Source organism: Geotrypetes seraphini, chromosome 4, assembly GCF_902459505.1.
Source record: "Geotrypetes seraphini chromosome 4, aGeoSer1.1, whole genome shotgun sequence".
NCBI lineage: Eukaryota > Metazoa > Chordata > Amphibia > Gymnophiona > Dermophiidae > Geotrypetes > Geotrypetes seraphini.
In genome coordinates, this window is record NC_047087.1 from 9,118,143 (window position 1) to 9,145,037 (window position 26,895).

The window sequence follows — 26,895 nt, forward strand, 5'->3', positions numbered from 1 at the left end:
GGAATGAGGCATTATGACATCATAATCTGAGTTCTAGAATGTTGCTACTTAGGATTTTAAAGTGTTTGAGGCTTGTGCGGATGAGGACGGAGCTTAGGCATTGGTGGAATGAGGCATTATGACATCACAATCTGAGCTCTAGAATGTTGCTACTTAGGATTTTAAAGTGTTTGAGGCTTGTGCGGATGAGGACGGAGCTTAGGCATTGGTGGAATGAGGCATTATGACATCATAATCTGAGTTCTAGAATGTTGCTACTTAGGATTTTAAAGTGTTTGAGGCTTGTGCGGATGAGGACGGAGCTTAGGCATTGGTGGAATGAGGCATTATGACATCATAATCTGAGTTCTAGAATGTTGCTACTTAGGATTTTAAAGTGTTTGAGGCTTGTGCGGATGAGGACGGAGCTTAGGCATTGGTGGAATGAGGCATGATGACATCACAATCTGAGCTCTAGAATGTTGCTACTTAGGATTTTAAAGTGTTTGAGGCTTGTGCGGATGAGGACGGAGCTTAGGCATTGGTGGAATGAGGCATTATGACATCATAATCTGAGTTCTAGAATGTTGCTACTTAGGATTTTAAAGTGTTTGAGGCTTGTGCGGATGAGGACGGAGCTTAGGCATTGGTGGAATGAGGCATTATGACATCACAATCTGAGCTCTAGAATGTTGCTACTTAGGATTTTAAAGTGTTTGAGGCTTGTGCGGATGAGGACGGAGCTTAGGCATTGGTGGAATGAGGCATTATGACATCATAATCTGAGTTCTAGAATGTTGCTACTTAGGATTTTAAAGTGTTTGAGGCTTGTGCGGATGAGGACGGAGCTTAGGCATTGGTGGAATGAGGCATTATGACATCATAATCTGAGCTCTAGAATGTTGCTACTTAGGATTTTAAAGTGTTTGAGGCTTGTGCGGATGAGGACGGAGCTTAGGCATTGGTGGAATGAGGCATTATGACATCATAATATGAGTTCTAGAATGTTGCTACTTAGGATTTTAAAGTGTTTGAGGCTTGTGCGGATGAGGACGGAGCTTAGGCATTGGTGGAATGAGGCATTATGACATCACAATCTGAGTTCTAGAATGTTGCTACTTAGGATTTTAAAGTGTTTGAGGCTTGTGCGGATGAGGACGGAGCTTAGGCATTGGTGGAATGAGGCATTATGACATCACAATCTGAGCTCTAGAATGTTGCTACTTAGGATTTTAAAGTGTTTGAGGCTTGTGCGGATGAGGACGGAGCTTAGGCATTGGTGGAATGAGGCATTATGACATCATAATCTGAGTTCTAGAATGTTGCTACTTAGGATTTTAAAGTGTTTGAGGCTTGTGCGGATGAGGACGGAGCTTAGGCATTGGTGGAATGAGGCATTATGACATCATAATCTGAGTTCTAGAATGTTGCTACTTAGGATTTTAAAGTGTTTGAGGCTTGTGCGGATGAGGACGGAGCTTAGGCATTGGTGGAATGAGGCATGATGACATCACAATCTGAGCTCTAGAATGTTGCTACTTAGGATTTTAAAGTGTTTGAGGCTTGTGCGGATGAGGACGGAGCTTAGGCATTGGTGGAATGAGGCATTATGACATCATAATCTGAGTTCTAGAATGTTGCTACTTAGGATTTTAAAGTGTTTGAGGCTTGTGCGGATGAGGACGGAGCTTAGGCATTGGTGGAATGAGGCATTATGACATCACAATCTGAGCTCTAGAATGTTGCTACTTAGGATTTTAAAGTGTTTGAGGCTTGTGCGGATGAGGACGGAGCTTAGGCATTGGTGGAATGAGGCATTATGACATCATAATCTGAGTTCTAGAATGTTGCTACTTAGGATTTTAAAGTGTTTGAGGCTTGTGCGGATGAGGACGGAGCTTAGGCATTGGTGGAATGAGGCATTATGACATCATAATCTGAGTTCTAGAATGTTGCTACTTAGGATTTTAAAGTGTTTGAGGCTTGTGCGGATGAGGACGGAGCTTAGGCATTGGTGGAATGAGGCATTATGACATCACAATCTGAGCTCTAGAATGTTGCTACTTAGGATTTTAAAGTGTTTGAGGCTTGTGCGGATGAGGACGGAGCTTAGGCATTGGTGGAATGAGGCATTATGACATCATAATCTGAGTTCTAGAATGTTGCTACTTAGGATTTTAAAGTGTTTGAGGCTTGTGCGGATGAGGACGGAGCTTAGGCATTGGTGGAATGAGGCATTATGACATCATAATCTGAGTTCTAGAATGTTGCTACTTAGGATTTTAAAGTGTTTGAGGCTTGTGCGGATGAGGACGGAGCTTAGGCATTGGTGGAATGAGGCATTATGACATCACAATCTGAGCTCTAGAATGTTGCTACTTAGGATTTTAAAGTGTTTGAGGCTTGTGCGGATGAGGACGGAGCTTAGGCATTGGTGGAATGAGGCATTATGACATCACAATCTGAGCTCTAGAATGTTGCTACTTAGGATTTTAAAGTGTTTGAGGCTTGTGCGGATGAGGACGGAGCTTAGGCATTGGTGGAATGAGGCATTATGACATCATAATCTGAGTTCTAGAATGTTGCTACTTAGGATTTTAAAGTGTTTGAGGCTTGTGCGGATGAGGACGGAGCTTAGGCATTGGTGGAATGAGGCATTATGACATCATAATCTGAGTTCTAGAATGTTGCTACTTAGGATTTTAAAGTGTTTGAGGCTTGTGCGGATGAGGACGGAGCTTAGGCATTGGTGGAATGAGGCATGATGACATCACAATCTGAGCTCTAGAATGTTGCTACTTAGGATTTTAAAGTGTTTGAGGCTTGTGCGGATGAGGACGGAGCTTAGGCATTGGTGGAATGAGGCATTATGACATCATAATCTGAGTTCTAGAATGTTGCTACTTAGGATTTTAAAGTGTTTGAGGCTTGTGCGGATGAGGACGGAGCTTAGGCATTGGTGGAATGAGGCATTATGACATCACAATCTGAGCTCTAGAATGTTGCTACTTAGGATTTTAAAGTGTTTGAGGCTTGTGCGGATGAGGACGGAGCTTAGGCATTGGTGGAATGAGGCATTATGACATCATAATCTGAGTTCTAGAATGTTGCTACTTAGGATTTTAAAGTGTTTGAGGCTTGTGCGGATGAGGACGGAGCTTAGGCATTGGTGGAATGAGGCATTATGACATCACAATCTGAGCTCTAGAATGTTGCTACTTAGGATTTTAAAGTGTTTGAGGCTTGTGCGGATGAGGACGGAGCTTAGGCATTGGTGGAATGAGGCATTATGACATCATAATCTGAGTTCTAGAATGTTGCTACTTAGGATTTTAAAGTGTTTGAGGCTTGTGCGGATGAGGACGGAGCTTAGGCATTGGTGGAATGAGGCATTATGACATCATAATCTGAGTTCTAGAATGTTGCTACTTAGGATTTTAAAGTGTTTGAGGCTTGTGCGGATGAGGACGGAGCTTAGGCATTGGTGGAATGAGGCATTATGACATCACAATCTGAGCTCTAGAATGTTGCTACTTAGGATTTTAAAGTGTTTGAGGCTTGTGCAGATGAGGACGGAGCTTAGGCATTGGTGGAATGAGGCATTATGACATCATAATCTGAGTTCTAGAATGTTGCTACTTAGGATTTTAAAGTGTTTGAGGCTTGTGCGGATGAGGACGGAGCTTAGGCATTGGTGGAATGAGGCATTATGACATCATAATCTGAGTTCTAGAATGTTGCTACTTAGGATTTTAAAGTGTTTGAGGCTTGTGCGGATGAGGACGGAGCTTAGGCATTGGTGGAATGAGGCATTATGACATCATAATCTGAGTTCTAGAATGTTGCTACTTAGGATTTTAAAGTGTTTGAGGCTTGTGCGGATGAGGACGGAGCTTAGGCATTGGTGGAATGAGGCATGATGACATCACAATCTGAGCTCTAGAATGTTGCTACTTAGGATTTTAAAGTGTTTGAGGCTTGTGCGGATGAGGACGGAGCTTAGGCATTGGTGGAATGAGGCATTATGACATCATAATCTGAGTTCTAGAATGTTGCTACTTAGGATTTTAAAGTGTTTGAGGCTTGTGCGGATGAGGACGGAGCTTAGGCATTGGTGGAATGAGGCATTATGACATCACAATCTGAGCTCTAGAATGTTGCTACTTAGGATTTTAAAGTGTTTGAGGCTTGTGCGGATGAGGACGGAGCTTAGGCATTGGTGGAATGAGGCATTATGACATCATAATCTGAGTTCTAGAATGTTGCTACTTAGGATTTTAAAGTGTTTGAGGCTTGTGCGGATGAGGACGGAGCTTAGGCATTGGTGGAATGAGGCATTATGACATCATAATCTGAGTTCTAGAATGTTGCTACTTAGGATTTTAAAGTGTTTGAGGCTTGTGCGGATGAGGACGGAGCTTAGGCATTGGTGGAATGAGGCATGATGACATCACAATCTGAGCTCTAGAATGTTGCTACTTAGGATTTTAAAGTGTTTGAGGCTTGTGCGGATGAGGACGGAGCTTAGGCATTGGTGGAATGAGGCATTATGACATCATAATCTGAGTTCTAGAATGTTGCTACTTAGGATTTTAAAGTGTTTGAGGCTTGTGCGGATGAGGACGGAGCTTAGGCATTGGTGGAATGAGGCATTATGACATCACAATCTGAGCTCTAGAATGTTGCTACTTAGGATTTTAAAGTGTTTGAGGCTTGTGCGGATGAGGACGGAGCTTAGGCATTGGTGGAATGAGGCATTATGACATCATAATCTGAGTTCTAGAATGTTGCTACTTAGGATTTTAAAGTGTTTGAGGCTTGTGCGGATGAGGACGGAGCTTAGGCATTGGTGGAATGAGGCATTATGACATCATAATCTGAGTTCTAGAATGTTGCTACTTAGGATTTTAAAGTGTTTGAGGCTTGTGCGGATGAGGACGGAGCTTAGGCATTGGTGGAATGAGGCATTATGACATCACAATCTGAGCTCTAGAATGTTGCTACTTAGGATTTTAAAGTGTTTGAGGCTTGTGCGGATGAGGACGGAGCTTAGGCATTGGTGGAATGAGGCATTATGACATCATAATCTGAGTTCTAGAATGTTGCTACTTAGGATTTTAAAGTGTTTGAGGCTTGTGCGGATGAGGACGGAGCTTAGGCATTGGTGGAATGAGGCATTATGACATCATAATCTGAGCTCTAGAATGTTGCTACTTAGGATTTTAAAGTGTTTGAGGCTTGTGCGGATGAGGACGGAGCTTAGGCATTGGTGGAATGAGGCATGATGACATCACAATCTGAGCTCTAGAATGTTGCTACTTAGGATTTTAAAGTGTTTGAGGCTTGTGCGGATGAGGACGGAGCTTAGGCATTGGTGGAATGAGGCATTATGACATCATAATCTGAGTTCTAGAATGTTGCTACTTAGGATTTTAAAGTGTTTGAGGCTTGTGCGGATGAGGACGGAGCTTAGGCATTGGTGGAATGAGGCATTATGACATCACAATCTGAGCTCTAGAATGTTGCTACTTAGGATTTTAAAGTGTTTGAGGCTTGTGCGGATGAGGACGGAGCTTAGGCATTGGTGGAATGAGGCATTATGACATCATAATCTGAGTTCTAGAATGTTGCTACTTAGGATTTTAAAGTGTTTGAGGCTTGTGCGGATGAGGACGGAGCTTAGGCATTGGTGGAATGAGGCATTATGACATCATAATCTGAGTTCTAGAATGTTGCTACTTAGGATTTTAAAGTGTTTGAGGCTTGTGCGGATGAGGACGGAGCTTAGGCATTGGTGGAATGAGGCATTATGACATCACAATCTGAGCTCTAGAATGTTGCTACTTAGGATTTTAAAGTGTTTGAGGCTTGTGCGGATGAGGACGGAGCTTAGGCATTGGTGGAATGAGGCATTATGACATCATAATCTGAGTTCTAGAATGTTGCTACTTAGGATTTTAAAGTGTTTGAGGCTTGTGCGGATGAGGACGGAGCTTAGGCATTGGTGGAATGAGGCATTATGACATCATAATCTGAGTTCTAGAATGTTGCTACTTAGGATTTTAAAGTGTTTGAGGCTTGTGCGGATGAGGACGGAGCTTAGGCATTGGTGGAATGAGGCATTATGACATCACAATCTGAGCTCTAGAATGTTGCTACTTAGGATTTTAAAGTGTTTGAGGCTTGTGCGGATGAGGACGGAGCTTAGGCATTGGTGGAATGAGGCATTATGACATCACAATCTGAGCTCTAGAATGTTGCTACTTAGGATTTTAAAGTGTTTGAGGCTTGTGCGGATGAGGACGGAGCTTAGGCATTGGTGGAATGAGGCATTATGACATCATAATCTGAGTTCTAGAATGTTGCTACTTAGGATTTTAAAGTGTTTGAGGCTTGTGCGGATGAGGACGGAGCTTAGGCATTGGTGGAATGAGGCATTATGACATCATAATCTGAGTTCTAGAATGTTGCTACTTAGGATTTTAAAGTGTTTGAGGCTTGTGCGGATGAGGACGGAGCTTAGGCATTGGTGGAATGAGGCATGATGACATCACAATCTGAGCTCTAGAATGTTGCTACTTAGGATTTTAAAGTGTTTGAGGCTTGTGCGGATGAGGACGGAGCTTAGGCATTGGTGGAATGAGGCATTATGACATCATAATCTGAGTTCTAGAATGTTGCTACTTAGGATTTTAAAGTGTTTGAGGCTTGTGCGGATGAGGACGGAGCTTAGGCATTGGTGGAATGAGGCATTATGACATCACAATCTGAGCTCTAGAATGTTGCTACTTAGGATTTTAAAGTGTTTGAGGCTTGTGCGGATGAGGACGGAGCTTAGGCATTGGTGGAATGAGGCATTATGACATCATAATCTGAGTTCTAGAATGTTGCTACTTAGGATTTTAAAGTGTTTGAGGCTTGTGCGGATGAGGACGGAGCTTAGGCATTGGTGGAATGAGGCATTATGACATCACAATCTGAGCTCTAGAATGTTGCTACTTAGGATTTTAAAGTGTTTGAGGCTTGTGCGGATGAGGACGGAGCTTAGGCATTGGTGGAATGAGGCATTATGACATCATAATCTGAGTTCTAGAATGTTGCTACTTAGGATTTTAAAGTGTTTGAGGCTTGTGCGGATGAGGACGGAGCTTAGGCATTGGTGGAATGAGGCATTATGACATCATAATCTGAGTTCTAGAATGTTGCTACTTAGGATTTTAAAGTGTTTGAGGCTTGTGCGGATGAGGACGGAGCTTAGGCATTGGTGGAATGAGGCATTATGACATCACAATCTGAGCTCTAGAATGTTGCTACTTAGGATTTTAAAGTGTTTGAGGCTTGTGCAGATGAGGACGGAGCTTAGGCATTGGTGGAATGAGGCATTATGACATCATAATCTGAGTTCTAGAATGTTGCTACTTAGGATTTTAAAGTGTTTGAGGCTTGTGTGGATGAGGACGGAGCTTAGGCATTGGTGGAATGAGGCATTATGACATCATAATCTGAGTTCTAGAATGTTGCTACTTAGGATTTTAAAGTGTTTGAGGCTTGTGCGGATGAGGACGGAGCTTAGGCATTGGTGGAATGAGGCATTATGACATCACAATCTGAGCTCTAGAATGTTGCTACTTAGGATTTTAAAGTGTTTGAGGCTTGTGCGGATGAGGACGGAGCTTAGGCATTGGTGGAATGAGGCATTATGACATCATAATCTGAGTTCTAGAATGTTGCTACTTAGGATTTTAAAGTGTTTGAGGCTTGTGCGGATGAGGACGGAGCTTAGGCATTGGTGGAATGAGGCATTATGACATCATAATCTGAGTTCTAGAATGTTGCTACTTAGGATTTTAAAGTGTTTGAGGCTTGTGCGGATGAGGACGGAGCTTAGGCATTGGTGGAATGAGGCATGATGACATCACAATCTGAGCTCTAGAATGTTGCTACTTAGGATTTTAAAGTGTTTGAGGCTTGTGCGGATGAGGACGGAGCTTAGGCATTGGTGGAATGAGGCATTATGACATCATAATCTGAGTTCTAGAATGTTGCTACTTAGGATTTTAAAGTGTTTGAGGCTTGTGCGGATGAGGACGGAGCTTAGGCATTGGTGGAATGAGGCATTATGACATCACAATCTGAGCTCTAGAATGTTGCTACTTAGGATTTTAAAGTGTTTGAGGCTTGTGCGGATGAGGACGGAGCTTAGGCATTGGTGGAATGAGGCATTATGACATCATAATATGAGTTCTAGAATGTTGCTACTTAGGATTTTAAAGTGTTTGAGGCTTGTGCGGATGAGGACGGAGCTTAGGCATTGGTGGAATGAGGCATTATGACATCATAATCTGAGTTCTAGAATGTTGCTACTTAGGATTTTAAAGTGTTTGAGGCTTGTGCGGATGAGGACGGAGCTTAGGCATTGGTGGAATGAGGCATTATGACATCATAATCTGAGTTCTAGAATGTTGCTACTTAGGATTTTAAAGTGTTTGAGGCTTGTGCGGATGAGGACGGAGCTTAGGCATTGGTGGAATGAGGCATTATGACATCATAATCTGAGTTCTAGAATGTTGCTACTTAGGATTTTAAAGTGTTTGAGGCTTGTGCGGATGAGGACGGAGCTTAGGCATTGGTGGAATGAGGCATTATGACATCACAATCTGAGCTCTAGAATGTTGCTACTTAGGATTTTAAAGTGTTTGAGGCTTGTGCGGATGAGGACGGAGCTTAGGCATTGGTGGAATGAGGCATTATGACATCATAATCTGAGTTCTAGAATGTTGCTACTTAGGATTTTAAAGTGTTTGAGGCTTGTGCGGATGAGGACGGAGCTTAGGCATTGGTGGAATGAGGCATTATGACATCATAATCTGAGTTCTAGAATGTTGCTACTTAGGATTTGAAAGCGTTTGAGGCTTGTGCGGATGAGGACGGAGCTTGCAGGGATGGGGCAGGGGCAGGAAAAGAACTCATGGGGATGGGAAAATGAGTTCCCGCTGGGACAAGGAAAAATTTGTCCCCGTGTCATTCTCTAGTAATAATGTCAAGTTCAGCTTAAGCACGTGAAGTCCTTATGTTTAGAAATGTGAGGAATAGAATCGAATAAGGCCAGGCCTGCAGCTTGTTCTGGGACTTTGGTTCTGTGTTGCCCCTTCACAAGGTTCTGCATATGTAATAGCAGCTATGGGGGATGGGAGGGGAAGTGCCCCCTACTGAGCCTTGGAAGAATCTCCCTCAAGGACCCACCAGAAACAGCTGAGGCGGGAAGGGTGGACGTGAAGTCTTTAAACCGCTTTTCCTTTCTATGATGTGGACAACAACCACCTGAAAACTCCATTTCTTCCCCTTGTAACACACAAATGCACACAGACTGTCCATGGTTCAGATGTGTGCACGTTGAATGGCTCTTGTGCTGGTGTGGTACTGGGAGAGGCAGCTGATTGAAATGGAGCAGGCAGAACGTCTTGCAGCTATCCAGAGTTAATCCCGATTACCAGGGACAGGGTGGCTAGCTGGCTACCAAGACTTTGTTCATTGTTCTCTACAGGCCAAAGATTCTGAGCATCTGAGGTCCACAGGAAGGGCCTCATGAAGACAGAGTCTGGGAGCCAGGAGAGTGAAGCCATGTTGGCACATTAGCCCATGAAGCAGATGGGAAATTCAACGATCTATGCCCACAGGAGCGAAGATTGTTTTAAGCTTCCTGTCTGTGCCCTTTTTTCGCTTTGCTCGGTACTCGGCTTCTGAAGCTTGGGCAGTGTTCTCTCTGTTCTTCCTTGATTGGGAGACTTTCTGTCCCCAGCATGACCTGACATGGTAAGGGTAATGCGACAGGGAGACTGGAAGGAGGAGAGGCAGAAGCGGTCATGGCTTGGGCCCCTCACGTGCACAGAGTGGGAAAAAGCTCCTTTGCCTTCGCGCTCTCTCCTGGACCCGTCTGCCTTCTGGCTGGCTGCAGCTGGGCTGTGGGCACAATGTGGCTGTCTGTTCATTCAGTGTGCCAGCCCCTTCTGCCACCGGCTTGAGCTTGAGGACTGAAAGGCTAGGCCTGGCTCTCTCTTTGCAAGAAAGTTTTGGTTTGTTTGTTTTTTTAAATGCAATTTCAGATTACAGATCACAATACTGGAAATAATAAGGAATATCAAGCAAACGAGAAATAATGTATTTGGGAATAAAAACGTACAATCTGTGTCCTGACCTCCTTTGCTCTCCTTTCAAATTTCCGTCGTGTTCCAGAGCCGAGATTCTTAGTGGCTCCTGGTAGGATCCACCTGGAACTGAATCTGGAACCTACTTATTCACAGGGGATCTGGCTCTAGGATCCAAACGCCTTTCCAGGGAGTTAAGAACATAAGAAGTTGCCTCCGCTGGGGCAGACCAGAGGTCCATCCTGCCCAGCGGTCCGCTCCCGCGGCGGCCTGAACAGTGGTCTCTGACTAATTTTGTAATTTACCTCTAATCCTGTCCCTATAACATTACCTCTAGTTCTATTTGAAATGTGGGGCGGAGCTGAAAGGAACGTATGGGCCAAAAGGCTTCGCTCCAGGCTGTCATGATCTTGAAATGTGGTCCTGGGTTGCCAGCTGCTTCCTGCTGAAGCCTGGAAGTGGCCCCAGGGCCCTGTGGAGCGAGAGAGACCAAACCAGCAAAGGAGAAGTGAGAGCTAAAGGATGTTTGCTTGTTTAGCGGAGAGCCCCAGGTCAGCTGGCAGTGGGGTCTTCTGCTCTCTGCCAGGATCACAGACAGCTTCCAGGTGGTACCCAGCGCCTTTCACTTTACTATGTAAAACAGACTGAGATCTGGCAAGGGTTCTTGGGTGGGAGAGTGACTGATTGTATTTAAAGATCCAAAGGGCTGTTCTTGTATGAACAGTGTGACAGGGACCTGCCATATGTCAAGCTATGTACATAGGGACTGGAGGAGGAGAAATGCATTCATTAAAGCAAACATATGCCCTGAATGCAAGACTTAGAAACACTCTTTAACAGGGGCCAGACGGACACAGATGCTTGTTACACTCAGCTAAGAGTTTGCCTCTCATTTCTATAGATTTCAGAGAAGGGGGGGGGGGGGCTGTCAGCCCAGCAGGTTTCTCAGGATATTCAGGGGGAGAGAGATTTGCATACAGCGCAAATTTTGCTCATACATGTTCTTTTTAAATATCTTGAAACTTGTCCACGGATTGGGTTGAGAACTACTTTTAATTATATCAAAACTATACTTCAAAGTCCCTCTGGTATTGCAGGTGAGGATTGAGGGGGGGGGGAGGGGGAGTTTAGTAACCAGAAAGGTTCGCGACAAACCAGTATTCTGCAAAGGGGCTTGATGACTGGATTGCGTGTGAATCTGGGCTTGGGAGGCCCTCACAAAGACGTGGTGGCGAGATTGCCAGCTGGAAAATGTTCATTTGGTGTTGTTTCTGGGAATTTTTTTTTAAAATTCAGGTTGGTTTATTTATTTTTGCTTAATACCTAAGCGTTTTATACAAATGCATTCATATTTTGTTACAGAAACAGCCGCTTTTCTTGGCCATTTTGTTGTTATGGGAGCAACGGGATTATGAAGGCACCTTTTCTTGAAAATAGCAAGTGCTGATATTGACCTAAGGAAAACCCTAAATGGCTGCAATGATTAGGGTTATGTTGTCAACATTTCCCACATAGTTGCAAATCCCTAAACTTCAGACTTCATCACAAGCCCAACAGGACTGATTAAAGCCTGGGCTTGGGCCTGATGCACTTACAGCTCATGCAGGAGGTTCTCCTTGGCGCTGGGAGAAGCACTAGCTGTGCACTTGAGATTCTGCCTACATTTAGGAGTGAGGTTCATTCCTCTTACAGCAGGGGCAAAACTAACACATTTGGAGACGTTACCTGGGAGAAACAAAGGGAGCCAATGAGAAGCAGGGGGGTGTAAAGAGGGTATATGGAAACTCTGTCCTAGAGCACTAAATTCTGTCACCTTTCAGCTTTCTTAGTAAAAACCAGAGGACTACTCTCTTCAGGGTCTCTCTGTCCTTGCAAGAGGGCCATACAGGACTTTAAGCCCACACTGTATTACAGTACAAGGGAGGTATGGGAGGGCATCCACTGTAGCCAGAAGGAGGGTTCGGCTGGCTACATTTCCTAAGTCCTGGAGGAGAGAGCTCTGCTGACCATAGCTCCCAATCCTGGAGGGGAGAGCTCTGCTGACCACAACTCCCAAGTCCTGGAGGGGGAGAGCTCTGCTGACCATAGCTCCCAAGTCCTGGAGGGGGAGAGCTGTGCTGACCATAACTCCCAATCCTGGAGGGAAGAGCTCTGCTGACCACAACTCCCAAGTCCTGGAGGGGGAGAGCTCTGCTGACCTTAGCTCCCAAGTCCTGGAGGAGGAGAGCTCTGCTGACCACAACTCCCAAGTCCTGGAGGGGGAGAGCTCTGCTGAACATAGCTCCCAATCCTGGAGGGGAGAGCTCTGCTGACCACAGCTCCCAAGTCCTGGAGGGGGAGAGTTCTGCTGACCATAGCTCCCAATCCTGGAGGAGAAAGCTCTGCTGGCCATAGCTCCCAATCCTGGAGGGGAGAGCTCTGCTGACCACAGCTCCCAAGTCTTGGAGGAGAGAGCTCTGCTGACCACAGCTCCCAAGTCCTGGAGGGGAGAACTCTGCTGACCACAGCTCCCAAGTCTTTGGAGGAGAGAGCTCTGCTGACCACAACTCCCAAGTCCTGGAGGGGAGAACTCTGCTGACCACAGTTCCCAAGTCTTGGAGGAGAGAGCTCTGCTGACCACAGCTCCCAAGTCCTGGAGGGGAGAACTCTGCTGACCACAGCTCCCAAGTCCTGGAGGAGAGAGCTCTGCTGACCACAGCTCCCAAGTCCTGGAGGAGAGAGCTCTGCTGACCACAGCTCCCAAGTCCTGGAGGAGAGAGCTCTGCTGACCATAGCTCCCAATCCTGGAGGGGAGAGCTCTGCTGACCATAGCTCCCAATCCTGGAGGAGAGAGCTCTGCTGACCACAGCTCCCAAGTCTTGGAGGAGAGAGCTCTGCTGACCACAGCTCCCAAGTCCTGGAGGGGAGAACTCTGCTGACCACAGCTCCCAAGTCTTGGAGGAGAGAGCTCTGCTGACCACAGCTCCCAAGTCCTGGAGGAGAGAGCTCTGCTGACCACAGCTCCCAAGTCCTGGAGGGGGAGAGCTGTGCTGATGAGGGAGAGCTCTGATGACCACAACTCCTATCTATAACATTCACATGCATGTCCTAGAAGAAAGTTTTCATCCTTTTCAGATTTGGATAACTTTAGTGGATGACAATTTTCACAAAAATCACCCAAAAAATGTACAAAACAGTAACGATATGAGAAACATAAGCAAGAAGATAGAGAAAGAACAGTAAGAACAGGGACATTTAAAGGCAGCAGAAAGCTTTGTGTGAGTCAATGTCTCGATTGCTATTTGTTGACTTTTGTGAGTGTCTTGGTGCATTACTAGATCATTACATGGGACTTCTGCACCTGTTCCTGCAGGAAGTATCTCTCATCTCCATCACGTTTCCAGGTAACTGATGCTGGGTTGGCAGAACTTGTGATGGACCCCATGGGAAACACTGGCACAGTGGCCGAGGGCCTAAGTTTCACCCCTCCCCCCCAGGGATCTCCACCACTCTCATTAGACAGGTGAGGAGAAGAGAGCAGGAAGTCACTTGCTTGGGGGATCCCTTGTGGGCTGAAGCAGCTGTGACTTTCGCACACAATGCATAAGGAAGGACCTTTGTGACTTCTGAGAAAGCAGACAGAAGTCAGTTGCAAGGGAATGCAGTGATTCCAGATTTTGGATGGGATCAAATCTCTCCATCTGTGGAATAGGTGGTAATGTAGTGTTTGGGGATTAACTGCCCATTACAAAGAGACCCAGCCCAGAACCAGAACCAGAATCCAAAACAGCAGATCATCCTTCTGACTAAAACAGCCACTCCGACTCGCGGTGAACACAGAATCCCCTTGTACAGGCAACACATCCAGATGCGCCTGGAAACTGTGTTCCGTCAGGCTGGGGGAGGCAGAGACCACTGGCTTGTGGGCTGTACAGGACAATGGCCATTTTAATTAGTTTAGACTTCTTGTATTCTTGTGTTTTAGTTGCAATTTAGGGCATTTTTTTTTTTTTTTAGTTCAAAAAGTTTTATTGATTTTATAAAAGATGAAATATAAAGCCAACAAAATGCGTGCTCCAACAAGGAGCATCTACCACAATCAGACCCGCGACTTCACCGACCCGGATCTGCTGGCGTCTTACATAGAAGAAAAATCCCCGACTTCCATCGACGCTGTGTGACTGTGACTGCTTTTACACATTCATACATGGACTTACCTGCCTCTCCGAATTGCCCCTCGTGGATTCCCCTGACTCCATCTTGTTTCTGATGGTAGGGCATTTAATTATGAGTGAGTGGATTAGAAATGTAACTTATAAAATGAATAAATAGAACTGTGTTGCTATAGGCCATATTTTTATAGACCCCCCCGAGGAAAGCATGGCAAGAAGCTTTGTAAAGGAACAGACGTCCTTGAACAAGAGGTCATGATACGAGGTACTGATGCGAGAGATAGACTCGGAGCAGGAGAAGGAGGTCCTTCCGGAGGGGGCTGTGAAGGATAGAACTGGGACAGACTTCAGTAAGGTCTGGTATAACTAAGCGCAGAAGATCCAGAGTAGCAAAATGATGAAGCAGAAACGTAATTTAAAGCAGGGCTTCTTAACCCAGGCCTTGGGACACAGCTAGCCAGTCAGGTTTCCAGGATACCCGCAATGAATATGCATGAGATGAATTTGCACACAATGGAGGCATCGCATGCAAATTGATCTCATATATATTCATTGTGGATATCGTGAAAACCAGACTATACTGGTGTGTCCCAAGGACTGGGTTGAAAATAGAGAATGACACATGGACAAAGTTTGTCCCTATCCTCACACCATCCCTCTCAAACTCCATTCTAATCTAATCATCCATTTGTGCCTCGCACATACCTATACAGGTTCAAGGCAACAGATCAAGGAGGAAGGGGGTAAGTAGTAGGGGAGGGGGTATGGAGAAGATATAGGGGACACAGAAGTAGGGGGAGTTATACAGAAACTAAGACTGTTAATTGTCTTCAGGTTTTTTTCTGAATGCGGTGTAGTTTGTCTCTGTCCTGATGACTTCTGGTAGGTCATTCCAGGTTTTTACACCCAGCTAAGTTAGCATAGAGTGGAAAATTTGCTTGTAGTGGAGGTTTTTTGTGGATGGTAGATTTAGTTGGATTCTGTTAAGGGTTCTTTTTGATGTCGACCAAACATTAGAGAATAATTGGATACTGCTTCCGTATATGATCTGGTGTAGGATACAAGATGATTTGTAAATTATTTGGGATGATATTGGGAGCCAATGTAGTTGCCTGATGAAGGTTGTGATTGAGTCAAATTTCTTTAATTTGTAGATTAGTCTAACTGCTGTGTTCTGGATGAGTTGTAGTTTGTGGATGAGAGAAGTGTTGATGCCAAGGTAGGCGGAGTTGCAATAGTCCAGTTGAGGTAGGACCATCATCTGAACGATCAGAGCAAAGTGGTGTGAGTCACAGTTGATGCATAGTGTAGATGGTCTTTTTCCGAAGGTTAGATATTTGTGGTTCCATTGTGAGAGTGTCGTCTAAGATGCAGCCTAGTACCTTGGTGGATTTTTCCATGAAGAGAGTGATGCCTGATGGAAGAGTGAGGTTAGGTATGACATTCTGTTGTGCGGTGTGGAAACCAATGGCTTTGGTCTTAGTGGCATTCAGTTTCAGCTTGTTGTTCGTTGCCCAGGTTTGAATTTTATCTATATTGTTTGAGATTTTTTCAGCAATATTAGGATGGTTATTGGTTATGGTACCCTGTGAGCTGATCCTATCCCCAACCTTTCCCCACAAGCTCTTACCCCATCCCATATGATTTGCAGTTTTATATATTATGTAAGGGCTTTTGTAGGTCTATAACCAATGTAGGTAAAGAAAAACATTAAGGGGTTCATAATCAAAACGAAAATACATCTGAAAACCCGCCTAAATTGGCACTTGGACAGTCAAAAAGACAGGTTCTCCAAGTGCTGATAATCGAAACGGGTTTAAACATATAAGAACATAAGAACTGCCGCTGCTGGGGCTTTTTTGAAGGAGTGATTAGGGCGGAAGGTAGGCAGGATGTGGGCTGACCTAGGCTTAGTTGTACTGCAGCGATAATCGAAAGTTTAACGACACTGCCTAGATGGAACTTATACGTTGTGACTTAAGCGATTTAAAAACAGGTTTAAGTGCCCAGAAGGTATCCAAAGAACAGACCCACACACACTCCCCCACCTGCCTCCAGAACATCAGCACCTGGCATAGGAAAGCCTAGTAGAGCTGCACAGAGGTGGCTTAAGTAGTCTGGGGGGTGGGCTGGTGAACCATAGAGAGGAGGACCCAGGCCCATAAGTCACTCTAACCACTGCATTCATGGTGAAAACTGTGCTCCCGCCAACCCCCCCCCCCCCTCAAAAGCCTACTGTACTGCCTTATAGGGCTATTGGAGTGGTTGACAGATGGGTATAGTAGGCTTGGGGGGGGCTCACCATGACCTATAAGGGAGTTGTGGTGAGGTGTTTGCGGCACCCTTTTTGTGAAGTTCACAGCAGTGCCCTGTAAGGTGCCCCACTACTCTGTTGCCATGCCTGGGTGGCCAGTCCATCACTTTGCTGACCCCTCCCACATCCAAAAGGTCTTGTTCTAGGCGTTTTGGACTTGGATGACTTTTTGGACGAGAATGGCATATAAAGATAGATGTCTTAGTGGCTTGGACGATCAAACGGCTGGACGTAGAAGTACACGATTCTTGTAAAAAAATATATATATATTTTGGACGTATTTTTCGAGAATGGACTTTAGACGCTGCTGACTTTGGTCAACTCGCGCCTTAGGCCCAAGACGGACTTAGATGGGTTTTTTTTTAAAAAATGATGCCGCTCTAAGCTTATAGATTATGCTGTTCTGATTTTAATCCATAGACAAATAATATGTCATTAACAATCCCAGGATTCCGTCTGGTTCTTTTTTCTTCCATATTCTTTCCCGCAATGGGAAATGCCCTCTCAGATCTCTCATGGAAGATTTGCTTGTTTTGGCAGCACTTTTGCTTAGTTTTCCAAAACAGAAATAACCAGTTTGTCCCCATCCCCACTCTGTTAAAACATTACTGTTACTGTGGATTACTGAACACCCCTATTATCCTCATGTCATGCTCTAATTGCGAATCCCTGATTTAAAGCACTTACTTAAAGAGTTGTACTTAATCTAATAACTGTTTGAATGAAGGGCAGAGCATCTAATGTGAAAAGTGGGGGACCAAACAGAAGCCTTAGCAGCTCACATGGCTGGCCACACAGGATACTGGATGATCACACCAGTACAGGTAGCTCTTTAGATTGAACTGGGATAGCAGAATAAACCAGCAGCTGGATCTGTCTGGCAGGCTGTCAGTATGTTTCAGCCCCATTTCGGCACCTTGTATCTCGTTAGAACGGCGTGTCGCAAACTTTGTAAGCTACTGACACACTAATCTCGGGGCTGCAGCTGGAGGGCACCTGGAAATGCACGGACGTTGACACGATGATCAGGGCAGAATTAACCAATAGACCAAGTAGGCACGTACCTAGGGCCCGAAATGGTCAGGGGGGCCCGATGAAGGAAGGCATCAACATTGTTTTTTTCCAAACAGCGATGGGCCCCTCCAGCATTGATCGGCAACGCGGGCCCCTCCCCCCCCGATCAGCAACGCGGGCCCCCCCCCAATCGACGGAAAGTAAGACAAGCAAGCAACGCGGGTAAGAAAGGCAACGGGAACTATAATTGTGCAAGCGGTGCTGCTTGCCCAAAGCTTCCCTCTGACGCAGCTTCCTGTTTCCACCTGGGCGCATGGTGGGGTGGGGCGGGGCAGGGGGCCCAGTGTACTTGTGTGCCTAGAGGCCCTCAACGAATTAATCCTGCCCTGGCGATGATGTCACATGCGCGGAAGTCCTCTAGTCGCAGCCCAGAATCTCTTTCTATTACTGCCAGTGTGTGTGTGTGTGTGAGGTGAGGCGAAGGAACAGAGTCGCAGGCGCCAGCTGACTGACTACAGGACATGCCACTCGCCGTGAGTTGCACATCTGGTAAGCAGTCAGCCGGTCCCTCTCCTCCTTGCCGGGGCACTCAGTTTGCGATACACTGCATTAGAATGTTCTTTCATGCTGAAAAATCAATGTGGAGGTAGCTCCATATACTGTATAGAATTCCCCTGTAAGTGTAAAATGCGTGCAAGACTGTAGGACAGGGGTGTCAAGGTCCCTTGAGGGCTGCAATCCAGTCAGGTTTTCAAGATTTCCCCAATGAATATGCGTGAGATCTATTTGCATGCACTGCTTTCATTGTATGCTAATAGATCTCATGCATATTCATTGCGGAAATCCTGAAATCCCGACTGGATTGCGGCCCTCGAGGAGGAACTTTGACACCCCTGCTGTAGGATGAGGGAGAAATGTTGCTTATAAGAGGTTGCATGCTTCTAACATGCACTGCTGGCCATTCCAGAGCGAGCAGACTCGTGAATTCTCTGCATTCCTTGTAAAATCCCTGTGTCCACTCATACTTTGCATGTGAATAACCTGGCATGCGTCCAAGCAGGCGTAAATATCTGTGCTTTCATTCTAGCTGCAATTTCTGCAATTCTTCCAGGGTATTTTATCCAGACCCACAAGCACTAATGTGACTTTGTCAAATAAACCCCAAATCAGTGCCATGTGACCTGCAAACCTGTTACGAGATTACTTTTGCAGTGTTTAGAAAGCATGATTGTTCCTGACTCTTCAGGATTGTCGGAATTTCAGCTGTTTGGAATTCATGAAGTTTGGGGGTCTGGACGTGTTTGAAAGGGGGGGGTTAAGCATGAATGACTCCATTTTTACATATGGATCATATAATTATGGTGGGGGGATTGGTTTATTTTAAAATAATTTCTTGAGAGGCTTTTGGCGACTCAAATGCTCAATTAATCTAATTAATGAGGGTAAGTGATTTGGCTGTGATTTAATGCAATTCCTCTACACCCCTTTCCTAGAGGCACACCCACCCAGTCAGGTTTCAGGACTAGATTACCACAATGCATATGCATGAGATACTTTGCATAGACTGGAAGCCCATATTCTTTGCGCTAATCTAGGTGTGAGAAGTATGCCAAAAAACGTAAGGTAATGCACCTTGATAGCAGAAATCCATGCAGAATGTACACCCTGAATGGTGAAAACCTAACAAGAACTGCAGCAGAACGGGACTTGGGAGTAATAATAATAATAATAATAATAATAATAACTTTATTTTTCTATACCGCCATAGTCAGGCGACTTCTAGGCGGTTTACATTGTAAGAAGGCTGGACATTCAGCGAATAACAAAAAGTCTAAATACAATACAATAAGTCTAGATACAATACAATACAATGAGTCTAAATACAATACAATACAATAAGTCTAAATACAATACCATACAATGAGTCTAAATACAATACAATAGTCTAAAAGGGAAACTTACGTACTACTTGGAGTTCTATGGGTAATGAATACCTGAATACTTTAGTACTTACATGTTAATTGGAGTTCTATGGGTAGAGAATACCTGAATACATGAAAGGAGCTTCTTGAGAGAAAGAAAAGGCGTTTACAGGGGGGAAGTCCTAGTGAATTTGGTGAATAGGGCGGTTTTGATCGATTTTCGGAATGCATTGTAAGTGCATCATCCGGGAAGATATGAAAGTTGCCAATCAGGTGGAGAAAGCTTCAGCAAAGGCTAGACAAATGCTGGGCTGCATCAGAAGGAGCTTTATCAGTCGTAAGCCTGAAGTTATACTACCATTATACAGATCCATGGTGAGACCTCACCTGTAGTACTGTGTTCAGTTTTGGAGGCCACATTATCAAAAGGATGTGAAGAGAATGGAGTCAATTCAGCGAATGGCCACTAGGATGGTCTCAGGACTCAAAGATCTCCCATAAGAAGAACGTCTGAACAGGCTACGCTTATATTCTCTCGAAGAGCGCAGAGAAAGGGGAGACATGATAGAAACATTCAAATACATCACGGGCCGCATTGAAGTGGAAGAAGAAATCTTTTATCTTACGGGTCCCATGGCGACAAGAGGGCACCTGCTAAAGCTCAGGGGGGGAAGATTTCATGGGGACACCAGGAAATACTTCTTCACTGAAAGGGTAATTGATCGATGGAATGGTCTTCCACGCCAGGTAGTTGAGGATAGTACAACGCTTGACTTCAAGGGACGATGGGACCGTCAGGTGGGGTTGCTCCAGAGGAATGCTTAAAAGACGGATTCTGGAGGAGGGAGGGTTCTTGAGTGGGCAGACTTGATGGGCCATCGGCCCGTTTCTGCCGTCATACTCTATGTTTCTATGTTTAGGGCAGTGTATACAAATGATTAAATATGTTCAAAAATCTTATGGCTAATCATGTCCTAGACTTATCTATTTATTTATTTATTGTGTGCTAGAAAAGATGTGTCTGTCTGTCTTTCTTTCTGTCTCTCTGTCTCCTTAGCCGCTGTCTGTCTGTCTTTCTTTCTCGCTCCTTGGCCGCTGGCTGTCTGTCTCTCTGGTCCCTTGTCTGTCTGTCTTTCTTTCTGTCTGTCTCTCTGTCTCTCTCCCTGGCCCCCTGCCTATCTCTCTGTGGCCCCTCCGAGCAAACCAACATTGTTGCCTGTCCCCCAGCACACCCCTCCCCCCAAAGCAGCCCCTTTTCCCCTCTCCCCCTCCACCTCCCTGTGCAGCAGTAGCAGCCAGACGCCTCGCAGCACCTTGAAGGACATCCTCCTGCCTTTGCTTTCACCGCTGCAAGCCGCCGCACGTCACACACGCAGCAAGCCGCAAATGGAACACGGCATGGAAGCAGAAATCACGGCGGCAGGGATCATGCCGTGTCACCTGCGCATGTGTGGGTAAGAGTTTTATTATAGAGGATGGGCCATTTTCCTAACATTTCATGGGCACTAATGGGTCCCTTGGTTATTTTTTAGGGTTTATTCATTGCCTTTTGGAATATAGTGCTAGAAAAGGTTCAAAGAAGAGCGACCAAGATGGTAAAGGGGATGGAACTCCTCTTGTATGAGGAAAGACTAAAACAGTTAGGGCTTTTCAGCTTGGAAAAGAAATGGCTGAGGGGAGATAGGATTGAAGTCTACAAAATCCGGAGTGGAGTAGAAGTGGATCGATTTTTCACTCTGTCAAAAATTACAGACTAGACTACTAGAGGGACACTCGATGAAGCTACAGGGAAATACTTTTAAAACCAATAGGAAGAAATATTTTTTCACTCAGAGAATAGTTAAGCTCTGGAACGCATTGCCAGAAGTTGTGGTAACAGCGGATAGCATAACTGGTTTTAAGAAGGGTTTGGACAATTTCCTGGAGGAAAAGTCCAGAGTCTGTTATTGAGAAAGACCTGGGGGAAGCCACTGCTTGCCCTGGATCGGTAGCATGGAATGTTGCTACTCTTTGGGATTCTAGAATCTTGTTACTCTCTGGGATTCCGGAATCTTGCTATTCTTTGGGATTCTCGATGGAATGTTGCTACTCTTTGGGATTCTAGAATCTTGTTACTCTCTGGGATTCCAGGATCTTGTTACTCTTTGGGATTCTAGATGGAATGTTGCTACTCATTGGGTTTTGGCCAGGGACTAGACCTGAATTGGCCACCGTGAGGATGGGCTACTGGGCTTGATGGACCATTGGTTTGACCCAGTAAGGCTATTCTCATGTTCTTCTGTTCTTAAATTCACCCTAGGCGGTGAACAGCAAATATAACATGGACATAGATAATAGACAATCCTAGCAGTTAAATGCTCAAACAAAGCATATTATGGTAACCATTTTTTGTCCAGGAAACCTCAAACATGTGGACCCCACCCTATTCTGCCTCCAGCTTCACTCCGTTCCACCCCAGATCTGCCCCCACAAAGACTCCTCTCTTCTCCCGGACGAGCTCCAGCCGTGTCTAGAGGGCCTGGAGTATGCGCCGATGTGTGTGGCATCATCAGAGGATGCTCGGAGGACCTCCGAATGCGGCCGGAGCTCATCAGGGCTTTCCAAAACCTGGACAAATGCCAAAAATGCTAAAAAGAGGACATGTCTGGGTTTTTACTAATTATAGTGCAGTGTGTTACTTCCAATACACAAAACATCTTAAGAGACCGCATAGGTCAGGGGTGTCCAATGTCGGTCCTCGAGGGCCGCAATCCAGTCGGGTTTTCAGGATTTCCCCAATGAATTTGCATTGAAAGCAGTGCATGCACACAGATCTCATGCATATTCATTGGGGAAATCCTGAAAACCCGACTGGATTGCGGCCCTCGAGGACCGACATTGGACACCCCTGGCATAGGTGGATCATATAGACCGGTGAGCTGAGTGGCCATTCACCAGGGTTTGGCTGATTTGAAATACTGCTTTTTGCAAACTGTTTCAGAGTGGCTACTCTAGCAGTTTATTCCTTATCATTTTCAGTTTGATTTAGTTCTCACAGAAAGTCTGTAAAGCTCTGGACAGTTCCAGTTCCAACATTATGTAATGTTGTGGCCCACTAGGCTTAATAGTGGCATTCATGCTGCCTTCTGTGTATTGAGGTTGCCCACCCTGATATAGACAGATAAGAGAAAGGAACAGGATTAAGGGAAGCGGGGTGTGGGGTCAGAAGGGTGCATGAAAGTGATTTCAGCTAGGGTAGGAGGGGATAAGCAAGTCCCGTTACAGCCATGGTCTCCAACTCAAACCCTTTGTAGGGCCACCTTTTGGATTTGTCGGTACTTGGAGGGCCTCAGAAAAAAATAGTTAATGTCTTATTAAAGAAATGAGGTAAAACTCTTTATAGTTTATAAATCTTTCCTTTTCGCTAAGTCTTAGTAACAATGGTGTAATTTATAGCTAAAGAGAAACTGTTTTATTTTACTTTTGCAATTGTGATAAACATACCGAGGGCCTCAAAAGAGGACCTGGCGGGCCGCGAGTTTGAGACCACTGCATTACAGGAGGTGTTAGTCTTCAAGTTAGTTGCTTCTTCCACGATTCGTTCTGTCACTGAAGTGTTCCAAGTCGCTGGACTCGCTTCCAGATTCCGTCCGTTTGATTTCTGATTTCCTGGCATTTCTTTCGACTTGCCTTTTCAAATGAGGCCATTTTTGCAATTGCTTGGTTTTAATTATTTTAAGGTCTAGGCTTCAGGTTGTTTTCTGTATGCTGTTATTTTATAATGATCCGCCATGTTCTGTTTGTTCATGTATGTCATGTTTTGTTTTAATTATGTACGTATTGTTGTTATCTACATAGATGACTGATATGCGGACGATAAGTATAATTTAATTAATTAATTAAAGGCTTGAGAGAAGAACACTAGAATGCCCGCTTCCCTTTTTTATATCTCCGTGTGTGCAACATGCCCACGTCGGTGTTGGCTCGCCCTTTGACGTCACTTCCTAGGCGTGGGTCCCGGAAGAGACATCAGAGAGAGCGCCAATGCCGACACCAATGATCACACTGGGAAAGTAAAAAAGTTACGGGGAAGGCAAGGGGCACGCGCAGGGAGGAAGAGAGGAGGAGGGAAACCCCCCTCTTGCTATGCCACTGGAGATAGTCTTGTGTTAGGCATTCCAGGGGGGGGCTAAGTACTCCCGAGTGGTTTCTTTCGAAGAGGGTGTGGTTCGGGACAGTGACCTTGGGAGTGTGTAGAGAGAGCTTCTCTTCTTCCAGCACTGGCCCTTTTTCTTGAACATCAGAGAGAGACTTTTAAATGTTCTCATAGTGGTAGACATTGGAGTTTCCTGTTCGTGGTGCTCATAACCTTCTGTAAAGACGAAACCAAAGAAAATTGAACCCGAGATAATCCACAGAGAAAAAATCCAAGAGAAATTTAAAAAAAAAACCCACTGTGGAGTGACGATGCTCCTGAAATGGACTTTATTAAGAATGTCAAAGTTCCAAAAGTACAAATAATGACCGTAGGACCCAACACAGTCCATGTTTCGACAAGATAGTCTTCTTCAGGGGTCCCTAAAAGTCCTATGGTAGTAGATACGGGGAAAAGCTGATATGTGGAGACTCATAGAAAACGCTGCTTAAAACCAAAGTTATACTGCAGCCCCACATTAACCTAATAATGAGCAATATAATATGGTTTCTTGTTTCTTATAAGGTTTACTATACCGCTCTGTCTAAAAAGAAAGTCAGCGCAGTTTACGAAATTCAAATCAAGAAGATTAAGAATGTTCCATAGAAGAAAATGATAGGAGGCTTGCGCCAGAAGACGTATGAGGAGAGACTGGAAGCCCTGAATATGTATACCCTAGAGGAAAGGAGAGACAGAGGAGATATGATTCAGACGTTCAAATACTTGAAGGGTATTAACGTAGAACAAAATCTTTTCCAGAGAAAGGAAAATGGTAAAACCAGAGGACATGATTTGAGGTTGAGGAGTGGTAGATTCAGGGGCAATGTTAGGAAATTCTACTTTACGGAGAGGGTAGTGGATGCCTGGAATGTGCTCCCGAGAGAGGTGGTGGAGAGTAAAACTGTGACTGAGTTCAAAGAAGCATGGGATGAACATAGAGGATTTAGAATCAGAAAATAATATTAAATATTGAACTAGGCCAATTACTGGGCAGACTTGCATGGTCTATGTCTGTATATGGCCGTTTGGTGGAGGATGGGCAGGGGAGGGCTTCAATGGCTGGGAGGGTGTAGATGGGCTGGAATAAGTTTTAATGGAGATTTCGGCAGTAGGAACCTAAGCACAGTACAGGGTAAAGCTTTGGATTCTTGCCCAGAAATAGCTAAGAAGAAAAATTAAAAAAAAAAAAAATTTAAATTGAATCAGGTTGGGCAGACTGGATGGACCATTCGGGTCTTTATCTGCCGTCATCTACTATGTTACTATGTTAACTATGTTAAAACCAGCAGCCAACACCAGACCTACTGCATCCTCGTCTGTAGCATAATGCGGCGATGTCCTGCCAGCATTCCCACTAAGGCTGCTGGGATTTGTCTTTAACAGGAGTAACAGGGCAGACTAAATGAGCTGTTTGGTCCCAGTCTGGGCCTCAAGTCTCACAAGCCAGTTAAGTTTTAAGAGATCCCTGTCGAATGTTCATCAGATGCATTTGCCAGCCCTCTTCCCGTTATAAGCAGGTACATATCATGCATATTCCTGAAACTCTCGCTGACTGGTGGCACTGGCAGACCTACCCCATCTCTCATTTTCAGCAGGAGGCTCCCGCTGTTGCAGGTCTTCTCTCGCACTCCCACCGGGCAACTGCAATTGTCCCTTGGCAGCGACATCACTTCCTGCTGCCTGCTAATCCTACATTTTATGCAAGCGTTTCCTGCTGCTACAGCATGGGAAGACCGTTTCCTCTGCCTCTGGCTGCCAATCAGCTGTGTCTGGGGTGGAGCAAATAGGTGGGGTTGGGCTAGGCTGGGGCAGACCCCAAATCTCCCACTGAGTTGGTTGGCCCCCCTGGGCAGCCCTGCACTGGAGGACTGGAGCTGCCTTCCTTTGTTCCCTTCCAACAGGTGCTAGGAACTGACTCTTGAGTTATCAGAGCTTTTCTTGTCTTACTTTTTTCTATATGTCGTTCTCTAGCATTGAGTGTTGTGTGTGTCTACAGGTGCCTTAAGAGTTAATGCCTCCATATGGGTTATTTTCCACTAGTCCTTACAGAATCTACACATCTATATACGCTGTGAGCTATCCTTTCTATAACCCACGATCCTGGGCTGCAGCTATCAATCTCACATCCTGTAGTTTCAGGCCACCTGTCCGTGCTGTGTGCTTTTCCAGGTATCAATGCTGTGAGCCTGATTTCCCAGCTCACCAATGTCACCTCTGGTTTCAACTCAGCTCAGATTCCTATTTGCCGTGATGTGCAGATCTAAGTCGGGTGGATCCGCTCCAGATAGGTATCTGTCTCTTCATAAATGGTTGCTGTCACCTGTGACTTGGGGGGGGGGGAGAGGGGTCATGAGAATCTTTCTCTGTCCTGTAAGTAGCAGCTTTTGGCTCACTTTCTAATCTGTAAACTGCTTCTTCATTTCTACGAGTATAGTGCTAAAAGGCATATGCAGCGCTGTACATTCAGTAGACAGTCCCTGCTCTGAAGAGCTTACAATGTAATTTGGAGAGACAGCATATCTCAGGGTCTAGCATAAGGAATGATACGATGGGTATAGGTATCTGATGGTGAGTGGGAGTTAAGAGTCGGAAGCAGCTTCAAAACAGGGGGCTTTTAGCTTGGATTTGAATACGGCTAGAGACGGAGAATGACGTATTGATTCAGGCAGCCTGTTCCAGGCATACGGTTTAGCAAGAAAGAAGGGATGGAGTCTAGAGTTGGCGGTGGAGGAGAAGAGTACAGATTAGAGGGAATTACCCGATGAACGGAGTTTACGGTGGGGAGAGCATAGGGGGAGATAAGTGAGCAGAGATATTGGGGGGCTGCAGAGTGAATGCACTTGTAAGTCAGTAAGAGGAGTTTGGACTGTATTTGGACTTGGATGGGGAGCCAATGAAGTGACTTGAGGAGAGGGGGAAATGTGAGTGTGGCGGTTAAATTCATTTTATCTACTGCTGGGAAGGGGTAAAACGCGGACCTCACGAACCTCGCGGATCTAAACCCGCACGTCCTTAAAAATCTGAGGTCGGGGCCGTTTGTAGTTAGTTTCTGGCTCTGACAGACCTCGGTGACAATTTAGCGCTGACGGATCCGTCTCAGCATAGGGAGGGAAAAGTATTAGGATCCGTCAGCGCTAAAATGTCACCGAGGTCTGTCAGAGCCAGAAACTAACTACAAGAGGCACGGACCTCAGAT

At 45.3% G+C, this 26,895-nt stretch overlaps 1 protein-coding gene across 5 annotated transcripts in view; it reads left to right on the forward strand.

The window, feature by feature from the left end:
• Positions 1-26,895, forward strand: part of CBFA2T3 (CBFA2/RUNX1 partner transcriptional co-repressor 3) — a 178,020-nt gene that overhangs the window by 41,135 nt on the left and 109,990 nt on the right. The gene's annotated exons all lie outside the window — the stretch shown is intronic.